The sequence below is a fragment of the Passer montanus genome, unplaced genomic scaffold, assembly GCF_014805655.1.
Source record: "Passer montanus isolate IOZ18808 unplaced genomic scaffold, ASM1480565v1 scaffold11, whole genome shotgun sequence".
NCBI classification, from domain to species: domain Eukaryota; kingdom Metazoa; phylum Chordata; class Aves; order Passeriformes; family Passeridae; genus Passer; species Passer montanus.
Window position 1 is genome coordinate 14,007,630 of NW_024357613.1, and position 14,993 is coordinate 14,022,622.

Consider the following 14,993-nt stretch of genomic DNA (forward strand, 5'->3'; position numbering starts at 1 on the left):
TGAGTGTATTATAAAGTAAGACAGTGTTACAACATAGTTGAACCAAAATAAATGTCTCTTCACATTCAATTTAGATATAATTCAGTTGCCTTCAACTATATTATCATGAGAGTAGTGCTAACTCTTTATTTGTGTTCCTACTCTGGGCTTCAGTGGAATGAGTTCCTGTACTTAATGGCTTTACAAAGTTTGTGATATTTATTCAGCGTGTTTGCTAAGCAATGAGCACTTAGCGTTTGTCATCTGGCATCTTTCATTTTCTCTCCCCAGAACACTTTAAAAAGGCCGCATTTTGTTTGGGGAAGGAAAAAAGGTATCTTGGCATATTCTGTGTACTTTCAGAGATACTATGCATTTAGTCAAACATGCTCTTGTAAATTTAGCCTCTTGCAATAAAAGAATTCTGCACTGTTTTCTGCCACTGTAGCAAGTAGATGTATTATCAAATAAATTCAGAGTAAAAGATGAGCCAATATCACCACTCCTGCTTTCCAAAATCCTTCAGATCAATGTATAAAGTTTGTTTTAAAATAATACCTGGTACCTGCACACTAACCAAATGAGGACTGTTCTAGAGGGACATCTGTTTCTGTTTATAAAATAGCCATGCCCATTAGCCATGGCTAATGGTCCAAAGTCTGAGTTCCCATGAGACATTTCATTCAGGCTCCAACACCTGGCTCTTAGCAACACTGTTCATTAATTTTATTGTGCGGAACCTGATTTACATTTTAGAGGACTATGGACACAGCATAATTTACTGCTTAGGAAGATATTAAAGGAAGCAGGAGAAGTTAAATATTTATTATTGTCTTATGTAGGAAACAGGTAAACATACAAATGTACCTTTAGAGGTCCATAAAACATACTTTTGCTACAGCCACTGTTTTGTAGCTGAACCCCTTGGTACAAATATATGGAAAATTTTCCTTTTGTTTATATTGGTTAAAATTCAGAGTCTATATTGATTAAAATTCAGATTCATGCATTTCAGAATGCTATGTCCCTTGATCAAATTTGGATCAGGATGATGAGATCACTGAGAGTACTTTTGTAATTCTGAGTAGAGTTCTATTGGCTTCACAACAGGAGGTACAATTCCCTTTACAAGTCTCCGTGTTCTGAGGTCCAGATGTTCTGTTCTTTAACCATGAATGAAGCACAGGGTCAAAGTCTACATTCTGATCACTGTTAATACTACCATGGATTTTGGCTCCTAGATAAGATTCCTGAATGAAGAAAGAGTACTGATTTTGTTTCATTACTCCTAGTGTCCTGAGACTATCAAAAAAATGTTTGATATGTTTTTATGAATTAAGACACTACAATGCAGAAGAACACACCACGTTACACAGAAGAATAACAATTTTATAAAATTATATGCAACTTGGGAATTCAAAGAATTATGTCTTGTTCTGCTGATCATGAGATTAATGTACTGTCTTTTTATTTTCCTTCAACTTTCTTCCTTCATTACTTACCAAAATTTTTCATGACCAGTACAGCTTCTCAGCTTTTCCAGATATTTTGTTTCACTTCTCTCAGGTCCTTATTACATTTTTTAGTCTATGAGCATTACTTTTTAGGCTCAAATACTTGAATCTATTGAAATTAAATACTCACACTAAATGCTATATGGCAGCATATAGCAAATGTAGAATTCATCAATATACTAATAAATTATAATAAATTATAATATTGTATAATATTAATTATATTGTATTCTATTATAATACAATATAATTAATATAATTAATGTATTATGCATATTATAAAATATGTGTTATGTTATTGATATAATACGATACAATAAAACAATGCTAGAAATATCATTACCCTAATTCACTCAAGATTAAAAATAAATGTAGTTATCTACAAATCTGCTGAATAGTTATCATACAAACCTGTTGAACTTTACAGTGATCAATTCTAATCAATTATACTGATACTCCTACTTCCAACTTGCCCTCTTTTTCGGATAAACTGTGGTGTAAAGTTTTGGGATTCATGATGAAATCATATGGATTCTCTTTTTCAAGAGTGTCTTCTCACAACAGGGTTTCTTACTTCTAGCTGAGGGTAAATATAGACCAGGATTCCTCATGTTTCCTTCTAAAAACCCTTCTTTGGCCTTTGTTTCACTCTTCTGAAGGTGCCCAAGGTAAGGCTACAGTTTTGGACTATTGGTAAACCTTTCTGTAATTCTCAGTAATTACAATTGTGAGCACCACTTTTTTAAAGTAGTAAGTACAATCTTCATAATACTTGAATAAACTTTATAATGTGCAAGAAAATGAAGGTGTGTTTCAATGTGAAAGAAGTAAAGGCTTCTGAAAGCATCCTATTGTACACTTTAAAGCCAAATTATACCTGTCAGCTTTGAAATATAGAACATTTAAAGTAAGGTAACATTCTGTTAAGTATTAAGTATTTAACTTTTACCATTTATACTTTGCTTTTTCCATCTGCTTCTGCTTCTATTGCAATATATGTCACCTGTAAAGGAACAATATTTGATTAATAAATTTTGCACAAGTGAGAAGGATTTTAATGAGAAGAAATGAATAGAATTTATTCAACTCCTTGTTTTTTTTAAAAAAAGTATTGCTTGAAAAAAAAAAGTCTGATGAGACTAATGACTTTACAGAACAGAGTTGAACGCTTCAAGTGAATTTTGTCCTGAACTTCTTTTCACCTCTCCCCAAAAGCTGTTCTGAGGTCAAACATGTTGTCTGCATATTTCATAACTGGTCTGTCTGTATCTTTCAGCTCTTTCTTACACTTTGATCTGATAACTCCAGGAGCAGTCTGGTTTTCTGAGGTTGCAGTCTTCCAGCTGCCCTTCGGCAGTGGGGAGTCAGCACTGTTTTTTGACTTATCAGCCATTTATTTTAGTTGAACCCAAGTGAAATGAGTATCAATGAGACGGTTCAGCTGATGATGCAAGTTCAGAACAACACTAAATGAAGTTGTCCTCAATCAGGTGGCTGCAGGTCATCCCCAGCAATGCTCTTGGATACATGGGGTGTGGAGGGGGCTGGATGTACAATGGATGGGAACCCCCACAACCTTGTTTGAGTCAGCCTCCCACAGCCCCAGGGCTGCATTTCACTGATCTACCAAGATCCCGTGAATGGCTTCCAAAATCCTAGAGGAATTTGGGCCAAGCAGGGTAAGACTTTAAAGCAATTATGGTAAAATCCTGACTGTCCCAAAGTCAGTTAGAATTTTCAGTCTTTTACTCCAGAGAGGCGGGGGTTTTCCTGCACTTTTCAAACTTAAAAATATAAAGGTGGCTGAACTCTGGATCTTTGCCTACACATTTCTTTTCAAATGTGTGCTTGGAGCAACTTTTACTAACAAATTTTAATATAAGGAAATATACTGTACATATGACTGCATAGATTGTAAATTGGAATATTTTCATTATGAAAGAAAAATAATATTTTAAATATATTTTTAGGGAACTCAACTAATTCTGGAATTAACAGATATATTTAGTCTATTTTATAAAGGTTTTTTATAAAATTTTTTTACAAGGGCTTGTTAAATTTTGAGAGGGTAATATTTGATGCAAATATAAACAATGACAAACACAAAGATGCTTGTTTGACTTTAACAGGTTGAGATAATCTGTATCACTCAACATCCCATTAACCACAATTAAAACTATCTTCATTACCTTGAGTTTATGCAAAGACTGGCTAGTTTTCATGGATACACACAAAACTGGCTCTCACTGTAATATCCTACTTTATACTAATGAATTTTGATTTTATTTGCATGGTTAAAATATCCCACATAAAATACAGGTTCCTAATGAACTGTCAGATAAAAGTCTCATTTTCTTCAGTTTGTTTGAAGTAATTCACAGAGGTCAGATCGCTGAACAATTGCAGTTTTCTGTGTTGCTAATTATGTTCTTCTTTGGCTGAGAAAAATGCAGTCCTTCAGTTCTCAATTTCTTTTGTTCAGTACTTCCTTGAGACCGTTTCCTTTGAAATGCACAAAGGTAGAATAAATTTTGCCTGCAACAATCTGCTGAAGCATTCAGAATAGTCAGATTTTTTTGATGGTTTACAACATGGAATATGGATAGAACAATCTGGTTTGTATATCCCTTCATCCTTGACCATCTCAGTAGATAGCATCTGTTGAAAGTATTGAATAATGAGAAGTTCTGAAACACAATTAGCAGCGAAACCCTGCTTTTTCTAATACAAAAACATGCATCGGTTTCATATGCTTTTAAGTGATTTTTTGGCCACTTTGGTTCCATCTCATTTTAGCTCGCTTGCACAAATTGAACTCCTTGTGCAATGGAGCACCCATTGAGTGCTCCACAGCACCTACAAACTGATGGCTTCTGCTTCAGAAACTGTCAACATAATGAAATAAAGACTGAATATCTGGAATACCAATTAGAACAAAATGAATGTCCAAGAAAAATGAGGATAAGGTCACTGAAACATAGATTATGTTTCTTTAAAAATCTGGTATTTCTGTTGACATATACTTTTCCCCCCATATCCTGGCATTTAAAGACAGAAATATTAGGAATTCAAGAAGAACATGCAATAACTAAGATTAAATCTGCATTTTTGGTTTCTTTGTGAATATGGTAATTTTCATTATGTGAACTCATATACAATATTTCTTTGATGCGTAAGAACTGTAAAAAAAGACAATATCAGTTTTGTTACCTGTGTCTTGGGGGTTTCCTTTTTATTTGTTTCTCCTTTAACTAAAATCACATTCTTGGATATCTGTCTCATTTTGACAGAAGATCAGTGATTAGAACTTTTTAAACTTAATAATCAATTGGCTCAAAAGTGCTATTTTCACCATATTAACAAGGCACACACTCAGATTCCATAAAATGAAGTCAAGCAATTTTTTGGCTTTTTTTGATAAAGAAAAAATCTTACAAACGGATGTGTTTGCCGTCATTACAGGGTACAAGATTCAAGAGTTTAATTTCCTACCTATCATTTTTCAAAGAAGATGTCAAGAAAGAATTGTGGATAGGTTTAATGATAAAGATTCTCTACATGTTTTTATATGTGCACCCTGTAAAATGTTTTCCATGTCAAAACTCTTCAGCACAGAGTTTTGAAATATTAATACATCATTGGCCACTGCAATTGTTAATGCCTTTACCAATAAAATAATATGGAATGATTGCTTCCCCCTGGTCAATCATCTTTTATCTGCTCTGTTCTTCAAAGAGAGGCAACAGAACATTTCTTGTAATACATTCCTGAATGCATTTAATTGCTGAAATCAAGGAATCACCTTCAACTCTTTGACTTCAGCTTCAACATTTATTGCTTGGCTTCGAAATTCTTTCTGGGATGTTTTAAGGATATAATTTAAAGCACTACTTGATGATATCTCAAACTCATTGCTAATAGTGAGAGTCTGTAAAGATTTATATTAACATTTGACTTATTAACATTAATTACTCTTTTTTTATTCCAGCCTTCCATAACAGGTCCTGCAATTTTCTCTGTCTTCTGTTTTTGCTTTTGACTTTCAGAGCTTATTTTAGCTGCATATGTACATTATATAAATTAAACAACATAAACATAGAAAGGGCAAATTTTATCATAACAGGATATAATAGAAGAATAATTTGGGGGAAAAGGAACAAAACTGCAGCTTTTATGAAGCTTTAATAGCAGTGAAAGATCCATTTTTTCACTCCTCTTTTCTTTGTTCTACTCACAGATATGTTCTTTATCCAACTGTATACCTGGAGTTTAATATCCTTTTTTTAATGAGTTACATGTTCATTTCTCATAGCCAGCCACAGGCAAGAGAACAACCCTCAGGACATAGGGGACCTATGGAATTTGCCACATTCTCCTTTGTTAGTGGTACTTTTATGGGAGGCATTGCATTTCAGTGTCTGTATATGATGTATCTGTTGGGCTGCCCAGCAGCAATAAAAATACCCACTGTAGTGTGGCCACAAATACTGCAAAAGGGTATGGAACCCATTGACAAACAAGCAATAAATTATTCCTATGGAAAGCATGAACAATAGAATGAGACAAATATTCTGGTGGATTGGTTTGCCCTGGAAAATTCAGATTCAGTGAAATGAAATCATCTTGCGGGAACACATTAATTTCGCTGAAGTCCCTGACAGACTCCAGTCTACCAGACAGGCAAACTGGGCCTCCCTGCTGGTTTACGGGGCTCCCCACTCTCAGGAGCAGCTAAATCCATGGTCTGGTGTGATTTCTATCTAAGGTATTTAGCCAGCTGGCTTTGTGGCTCGGATTTTTTTACATATTCCATTTCATTCTCCCAAAAGAAAATATTTTGAAAATTTACGTTCCATGGAAAAGCTCAAATTTATGAATTTTGTTCCAATTTGGGGTAAGCACCTTTTTATTGGAAGGGAATATTATTACTGAAAGGGTATATCTGTTTTCTCAGAGACCCAAAAAGCAAATGGTCTTGGCTGCAAGTGACATCAGCAGGCTGATTTTACAAATCCCTTATACAGGTTTATAAGAAAAGTGCATACTTGTCACCATTGTATAATCTTATGTTGAATTTGCAGTAAAGCTTGAAATGAAATCTACTCAGAGGAAATGTGGATTTAAACCTGGGATTTAGTTTTTACCTTTGCAAAGAAAAGAATAAGGAGTGTTCTTCTCTTTAAATGTTCATGTCATTAACTGTTCTGAGACCACTAATGCTGTATTTCGTTTTCAATATTGACTTTAATTCCCCAGCTCTGTTTTATTAATTCCATGTGAATGGTGACATTCAGGAAGTAGCAAATCTTCTGCTGAAAATCACTCATTGAAAGTCATTAAAAGTAGTAGTACCAGATTACTACTTTAATTGGTAAATTTGACAGTGGAATCCTTAAATCCACAATGTCCTTGCAGTCTATTCTATCTCAGTTGCAATGTAGAAAGCCCTACTGCAGTCTTTCATACTTTGCAAGATATGGCAAGCTTCCTAATACCTGAATTCACATTTTATCTTTTCTGAAAAAAAAAAACATTAAAACAAAAAAAAATTTACACATTTTCCTCAAATCATAGAGAAAACAAAGTTAATGAAGAAACTGAAAATTAAACTTAGGAAAACACTATTTGCAATCTTAATATAATTAAACTTTGACGTTTTTATGGAGTTTTTTCACATTAGAAGAAATATATTATCTGATGTAGACATAGAGATCTGTTTCTTTGGGAGAAACAAAAAAAATCCCAAGAATATTGTATGAACCAAATTATAGTTTGATTAAAACAAACAAAAACTTATATAAATTAAATTACTTGAATATAGATGGAAAGAGGGAATTTTTGTTATAAGAGAATATGATAGAAAAATAATTTGTGAATAAAAAAATAATGTTGATTGGAAAGCAAAAACAAGTTGAAAAAATAATAGCATTATTATTTGCCAAATTCTATTTCCCACTACCTAGTTTATCATCAAATTGTCAAGATGCCATTCCTTCCTGCTTTTGTTTTCCATAGCCACAGGAGAGTTCAATCCCTGAACAATTCCAGCTCTTCCTCTGGCTAGAAGAGTTCTGAAGCTGCTTGATTCCTGTGGCTGTTTAACACTGATACTGCTCAATTCCTACACAGGATCCAGACAGATGCAACCCATCCTATTCTTGCTGCTGGGATCTGAACTCAAATAGCTCTGACAAATGAAGCTGGTTGCCCATCCCCATTTTTAGGCATCTGTTACAAAGATAGAAGGTCTTGCACCACTTTAGTTCTTGTGCAGACACTCTAGAAAGGAAAACTTTGGACTCTATTTAGGCTAAATAACACTGGACTTGCAGATCATGAATGCAAACATTATAAGAGAAAACAACAGCTGTGTCTTTTCCATGAAGTACAGAGGGAATTTATAAGGTATGTAATTAATGAAATCAATCCTCTGGTAGCAATAGAACAAGCGTTTAAAATAGGATTTCATGTATGAATGCTATTGACTCCCTGTCTCCACCTCTGTAAGAACATTTCTGGTAAGAACAGAAGTTATTTTAATATAAAGAGAAAAAAAAAACCTGTTTAGAAGTGGAGAAACATCTGGTCTGATTCCTCTGTCACTGGTACATGCAATCCTACAATGCAATGCTGCTGACTGAATGATTTTCCTTCTGTGCTAGAACAAAAAACTGAGGAAAATATGACCCAATTAACCCATCATTTCTCTTTGTTGGCTCTCCCCTTTGGACCATTTATAAATAAATTCTTACATACTTGATGTACTCTTTATAACCTTTATGGATTGAAGAAGCGTGAAGCCTAGGAAAAGAAGGGAAAGGCAAAGTTGGTTTTAGTAGCCTTGAATGAGTTTTTTCTCTGGTCATTGAAACAATTTCTACATCATTGGTGTAACAGTTTTCAAGTGTTTCTTTTCAAACAGGTGTTAAGTTTAATATGCTGGAAAAATGACGTCATGTCAATTTAAGCAGGACTAGTGGGTTTAAGATTTTGGGAATATGTCTGTTGTTTGGGACACTTTAGAGCTTACCTTGTTATTGCTTGTTAAAACTGGAGCTGATGTAAATTCCGGAAATAATTACAAATCTGACAAAACAAATTAGATCTCTGAAATTATTCCAAAATGAAAGATAAAGGGAAAGATCCTATTTATAAAGACAGTAGAAAGAATCTTCTTATCATAAACAGCAACTGTGTGTGGATAGCCTTTCCAATTGCATTCAGTGTTGTCAGTAAATTTGTTGCTCTCTGTACCTATTCTCTTACACACTGGTATCTGAATATCTGTAGGAGGCATGGGGAGGACCCTGAAGTTCCCCACTGTTTCCTCCAAACCTGTCAAACCTACTCATCTGAGGAACTTAGCAGAGGGCTTAAACCTTTCATATCTCATTACCTGATTTGTGATTTTTCTGCCACTAATCCAGCATAAATTTTCCTAAATTTCAGAAAATTGGATTGCTTAATTATTTTGGTTAGTAATTAGTTGTGACAAAGGTGAAAATTCTCCTATTAATGCTGGTTCATAGCCAGGACTACCAGAATATCCCAGATTTTGTTGTGAATGCAAACAAATGTTGCATACTGGTTTTACCTAGTCTAAGATTTTTGTTATCTTTGGAAAATTCTCCCTCTCCAGACCGCTATCTCTAAAGTCAGATATTTGGGTAGAATATTTTATTTACATGTGATGTGCTGGTGACATAAAGTGTTAGTTAACGATATGTCTCATGTTGATAAACACTGTAGCTGCCTGGCAAGGTCAGAGGCAAGTAGAGGGGCATTGTCACAGAACAGCTGAGGTGGCAGGAACGTCCAGATGCCCTGTCCCACCCCTCTGGTTAAGCAGGGCCATCTAGAGCTGGTTGCTCAGGTTCACATCTGAATAACTTGAATATCTTGAAGCACCATACCCTCCCCAAGCCACTTGTGCCACTACTTGGTCACCTTCACAGGGAAAGAGTATTCCTTGATCTTCAAAATGAACCTTCTACATTTCAGTTTGTATCCACTGTGCTCCTCAAAGTGGTTCAGTGTGGAGCTTTACCACTTCTCTAAATTATTTCTAAGGTTTCTTTTATGCAGATTGTTCTTTATTCCTAAACCCAGAGTTAGGTGAGTAAAAGATGTCAGGAAGGGGAATTCTGGGAAAAAAAAATCAGAGGTACCTTTAATTTTTCTTCTTTAATGCTTCCATAGATTTTTCCCAGCCTGACAGTGATGACTCCCACAAATATGTGTATTTGTGGAGGGTTGCACCACAAGTGCAGTATCTCATATGAAAAACTGTTTCCAGGTAGTTTGCCTCATACCTCAACAATCAAACAAGTGTGCTATAGAGTTGATTTGCATAACATGAATATTTAGAATGTACTGGATGCACTGCTCTCTTGTTCACTATCTTTGCATCTCACATGTTCAGAATATTGCAGAAAATTATACAGAAGTCTTAGGGAGGAGCACCTGCCATAGGTGGCAGGTATGCATCCAGAAATGGGACAGCAGCTATGAATCACAAGCTGCTGTGAGGCCACTCTCTGCATCAGCAAGTGAGGCTGCTGACAGTATGGTAAAATATACCTCATCCTTAAGAGACCTGAAAGTCTACAAGCAACAAGGAGACCCAGAAACACCAAGGATAAAATATATTTGACAGCTACTATCTGTCTTTTTTTACAAAATGGAGCAGCAAACTTCATTGTTACAGCTGATGTTTCATGGGCCACCTCTGAGTTTTGGTGCTGCCTACTTTGGATAATCATCCTTGATTTCTAATGATAACCAAAATATTCCTTGTAGTAGAGAACAGAGCAGGGCAAGCTAATTTTGATGCTACATGTATCAGCATCAAAAGAGTGTTTCTGTTAATAAAATCAGAATGGTAGTTTCACAAGAAGTGTAGTGAATTTGTACAAATTACTTAGTATGCTTTTGTTAATCGATCCTCTCACTTTACAAATAAAACTAATAAAAGAGATCATGGAAAAAAGTAAAACCCCAAATCGTCAGTTAGTTCTATCAATAAGTAAAAAGATTACCCTTTTGCATGTAATGTATAACCTGACATAGTCAAACCAGAAGTAATTCCTCTTGTGTCCAGATATTCATATAAAACTGATAGGATTTGCTAAAATTATTTGACTTACATTCCTTTCTCACATGCATCACAATAATGCAGAAAAAAACCTCAGCCTGGAAAACTAGTTAATAAAAACTGTGTTTATGCAGATATATATGTATTTTGAGATTCTACCACATGTGCACAAGTTTCAGATAGGACTGTGACCTTTCAGGAAGCCTGGGTACCTTGTTTCATTTTCAAATCACTTCCATTAACATTCCTCCACACAGCAGATGCTCAAAGGCAGATTTTCAAGATGAGCAAGTAAAGCTTTGCTGTAACTCATTATACAGTTCTCTGACCCTGGAATGCACTGCAGCACAATGTGATGTGTCTTCATCCTGAAGGTAAAACAAAAAAAAGCTCCAAAAGAAAATGGTAAGCCAAGGGTAATAACGAATTATGATGATAGGAATCCCTCTGATTCATATCTTCAAACCCACATAAAGCCCCAAGAAAAGTCCTTCAAAGTTCATTTTCTCTCCATAGTTTTGTGGATTTATTTTTGTGAACAAAATTTACATTGAGAGGAATAGAAGGATCTAGTAGTCAACTAAAGGCACTGAGAAGGAATAGCTTACTCTCTGATATGCTGTAGATGTTAGCAAAAATCTGTTTGAATTTTGGGAAAGAAGTCTCTTGAAGCTACTGATTTATAGTAGGCCTTCCAAAACATAGGTGCTGAATATCAGGACAGGCTGCTGTCAATTGAAGTATGCCTTCTGTCAAAGGGAATGTGTAAATTAAACAATTGCTTCACCAGCTCATTCAGCAAGCATCACAACTGTGGCAGTCCTTGTCTGCCCTTGTAGTCAACCCCCAAGGAGTTTGAACAGAGATGGTGATTGAAGATATAGCTGGAATTAGATTGCTCCATGGGTGGAAAATATTTTGGAGGTTCTGCAGCACAAAACCAGGGTCATTTCTGCTGGTGTTGTAAGAATTTGCCTTCCCACCTTGTTATGTGCTGCCTCGGAGTGAGACATTGGACATGGGCAGTCAGCTTCTATCAAAATAAATCTCGAACCAGCCTTTTTTCCACCTCTGAAATGTCAATGTGACTATTCAGCTATCAACTATCAACTATTGGTTTATATTCTTTGTTCCCCCTGCTTGTAGAATCTGTCTGATTTTCTTGTTATCATGATTTTTAAGTTTTGCACTACCCAAGATAAAGAAATCATTCCTGGAAAATGTTTCCCTTAAAAGAATTCTCAAATTTGACACACCATGATAGATAGGTGAAAAACACATATTACCTTTGTCTTCCATGTCTTAAATGTAAAGAAAAATATGGCCTTTTGAAGATATCACAAACTTTTAAATTGTTACAGTATTACATGCTATTCCATGACTAGGATAATTTACATCTTCATCTGAGATTCTTTTCCCTTTTTGACAAAATTTATTTTTCCATCAAGGGACTGGCTTTGCTCTGAAATCATGCTGATTTGACAAAGTTGACTTTGCTTCATTTACCCTTCTATGTATTCAGGAATAGATGAAGAGGCATTGGAGCATTGATTGTGTTTAGCAACTCTGTTTAAAACTCCTGTTTAGAAAAACATCTGGAAGAGCTAAAACTTTTGGTAAAAATCAATGTTTGGCTGTTGTTGGCGGACAACCTTGTTTACAGATAAAAGTCATGGGTGTAGCTTTCCATTCAAAATTCTTTCCTTTACTAGAGAAACTGGAGACAGACTATCCCACTACAAGGGTATAATGGTGTAGGGATGTGATCCAGTATTGCCCTGCACTTGGGACATGTATGTGGCACTTGTTCTGCTGAGCCTGAAGCTAATTCATTGCCACAGCTCCAAGAGTATTGATATATTTGACCATGGAACCTGCTGAGTTGCTTTCATAGATTGCACAGGTGTTTGCCCATCACAGTTATATAATATACCATGTTAAAGTGCACAGTGAAAAAAGAGCTGGAAAAAAAATCACTACTTCTCATGAGTCCTTGCATGAGCAAAAGTGCAATGAGTGTCTGGAGTAGTTCCTTTTCTTGCCTGTTTTAAGTAATGGATAGTAATTTTGTTCTTAATCCTAGTGTGATCTAGGATTTAAGAAGATCCTATTTTTTGTGCTATGTCTACTCAGAAGCAGAGTAAAATTTGGGGAAAAACTTCAAATATCTTAATATCTTAACAAGGAATTTGAATTTTTCCTCCAAAATTATTTCTTTCTCATAAGATATAATTAAAATTGCCTGTGATTAAAAAAAAAAAAACCAAACAAAAAAACAAAACAAAAAAACCCAAACAACAACAAAAAAACCAAACAAACAAACAAAAAAAAACCAACAAAATAAAACCACACAAAAAACCCCCCACCAAACAAACCAGAAAAACCCCAACAAAATTTGTAAAACTGAAACTTTTGCTAGGGAAAAGTATAAATGGAGCATTTTCAGACTGACCAGCTAGTTACTTTTCATTTCTCTCTCTGAAGTAAGGAATTTTTTGAGCCTAAATTTGTCAATTTTTTTGGTAGCTTTTAACTAAATTCTGCATCCTGGTGAAACAGCTGCACTGTACTGATTACCTGATGGCCATCTGTTTCATTAACACAAATATAGCTGAAAAAAACCCAACTTTAGATGAGTTTAAGAAAAAAGCTTTTAATAATCTGCATGTGTTTCTTCAGTGAGTACATCAACTTGTTGAGAAAAACTGAAACTGAATAGTATGAATTAATTTCTCAACTCTTACAAGGCTAACATTCAGCTTTGTGAATACATCATAGTCACTTCTCAGTCTAGGAGAACTTAATGTAGTTATTTTCCCAGCTGATGCTGCTAAATCAGTGCGGGGGTTACAATAATAGTTTTGCTTTTAAGCTAATTTTTCGCTGCTAGTGGGCAATTTAGTTCAAGTGAAGGTTCATTTAATAAAGCCATGTAATAGATAATTTATTAAAACTTCAATGCTAATACAAATAGTGGTTCAGACACCTTCCCAGCCTAGATTTTAATGCTGCTTTAATTGATTTTTATTTAGACTGTGGTCCTCACAAGACTCTACCTTCACACTGTGGCAGCTCATATTACATTTTGTTGTTTCTGTCTTCCTTTTAGGTGTGAAGAACCCCTTAATCAATCAGACTTCAGTACACAGAAACATGAGAAACTGCAACCTATTCGGTTTGGTTAGACAATTTGTCACATATCTAAATACCTTTCACAGTCTTTATGGCAGAAGTGGCAGCATCACATCTCAAGCATCAGCTGAACATGGAATTCAAGTGCATTCTTGAAGGACCAGTGCATGTTCAGAAAAAATAAAGAATGACTATGAACATTCAGATGTTTGCTTTTTAATTTGCAGTGGTTGTTTATATGCACATCAGGGAGCTAGAAATTGTAAGGTATGGGCGTTCAGAATGAAACTTTTTTTTTTCAAAGTAGGCTGTGAACTTGAGGTCTCAGTATTAATGTTTTATTCCATTAAAAGCATTAATAACTTAGAAATCTAGGTGCAATTATGCATTGAATTTGTAGGAAATAATAGCTTATGAAAAACTAATAACCTCTGCAATATTGTAATAATTTGAATCAATATTGCTTTATTTTCCAAGGAGTTGTATATTTTGTAAAGCAAAAAAATTTATGGTCTTAAGAGACTATCTGGGGGAGGAGGTAAGTAGAAATTATTTTTGCACTGAATGCAGACAAGATACAAAGAAAGAAAAAAAATTTGTGTCATATGGGAATTTCTTTAACTAACCATGTAATGCTTCTCTTAGAAACATTTGTAGTCTCAAAAAGCCTTGCTTGTGAAAAGATATATTCCAAAATAATACTATTTTTGTAACACCAAAAAAGACTAAATACTTCACTCAGCTCTATTAAGGAAAAAAATAAACTGAAAATTTGGCAATATTCCCATAGGCAATGTCTTATACTTTCTTTATTGGTTTTTTTTGGGGGGGTCCTTGGGGGGCCCTTGGGGGAGTCCAGCTGACAGTGTCCTCTCCTCACAGTGACCACCCTGCAGTTGCCACTGCCAGCACCTTGCCAGGCATAGTGCTAATAGAAACCCAGAATAACTGTCTGGCAAAAAAAGACTGCATGGATATTGGTTCTATTTTCTTTAGTTTGTTGCTCTTCTTCCTGTCTGCTACTATCTTCTAATTTTTAAGTGAAATATTGTGGCAGTTAAATTTTAGGAACATTTGGCTTTCCTTTTTGTTTGCTGGGGGAAGGCTGTGCTTTTTAAATTTTTTTTAATCTCCCTCTCCCCTTTTACTTTGTTTTGGCTACACTAACAAAGAGAGTTCCTGAACTCTAAACAGCATCTTCAAACACTTGTGTTCATGTAGGTCTATAGAAATTCCAAGTAAACACTCAAAATCAGAATTGAGCTCCTGTACTG

At 35.1% G+C, this 14,993-nt stretch overlaps 1 long non-coding RNA gene across 1 annotated transcript in view; it reads left to right on the forward strand.

Moving 5' to 3' along the window:
* The window catches only part of LOC120511703, a 103,210-nt gene extending 89,198 nt beyond the window's left edge, over nt 1–14,012 (forward strand). The window contains exons 3-4 of the long non-coding RNA XR_005629808.1: nt 10,845–10,961; nt 13,697–14,012. This is a non-coding gene — a long non-coding RNA (uncharacterized LOC120511703). The remainder of the gene's footprint in view (nt 1–10,844; nt 10,962–13,696) is intronic.
* Nucleotides 14,013–14,993: the final 981 nt, after the last annotated feature.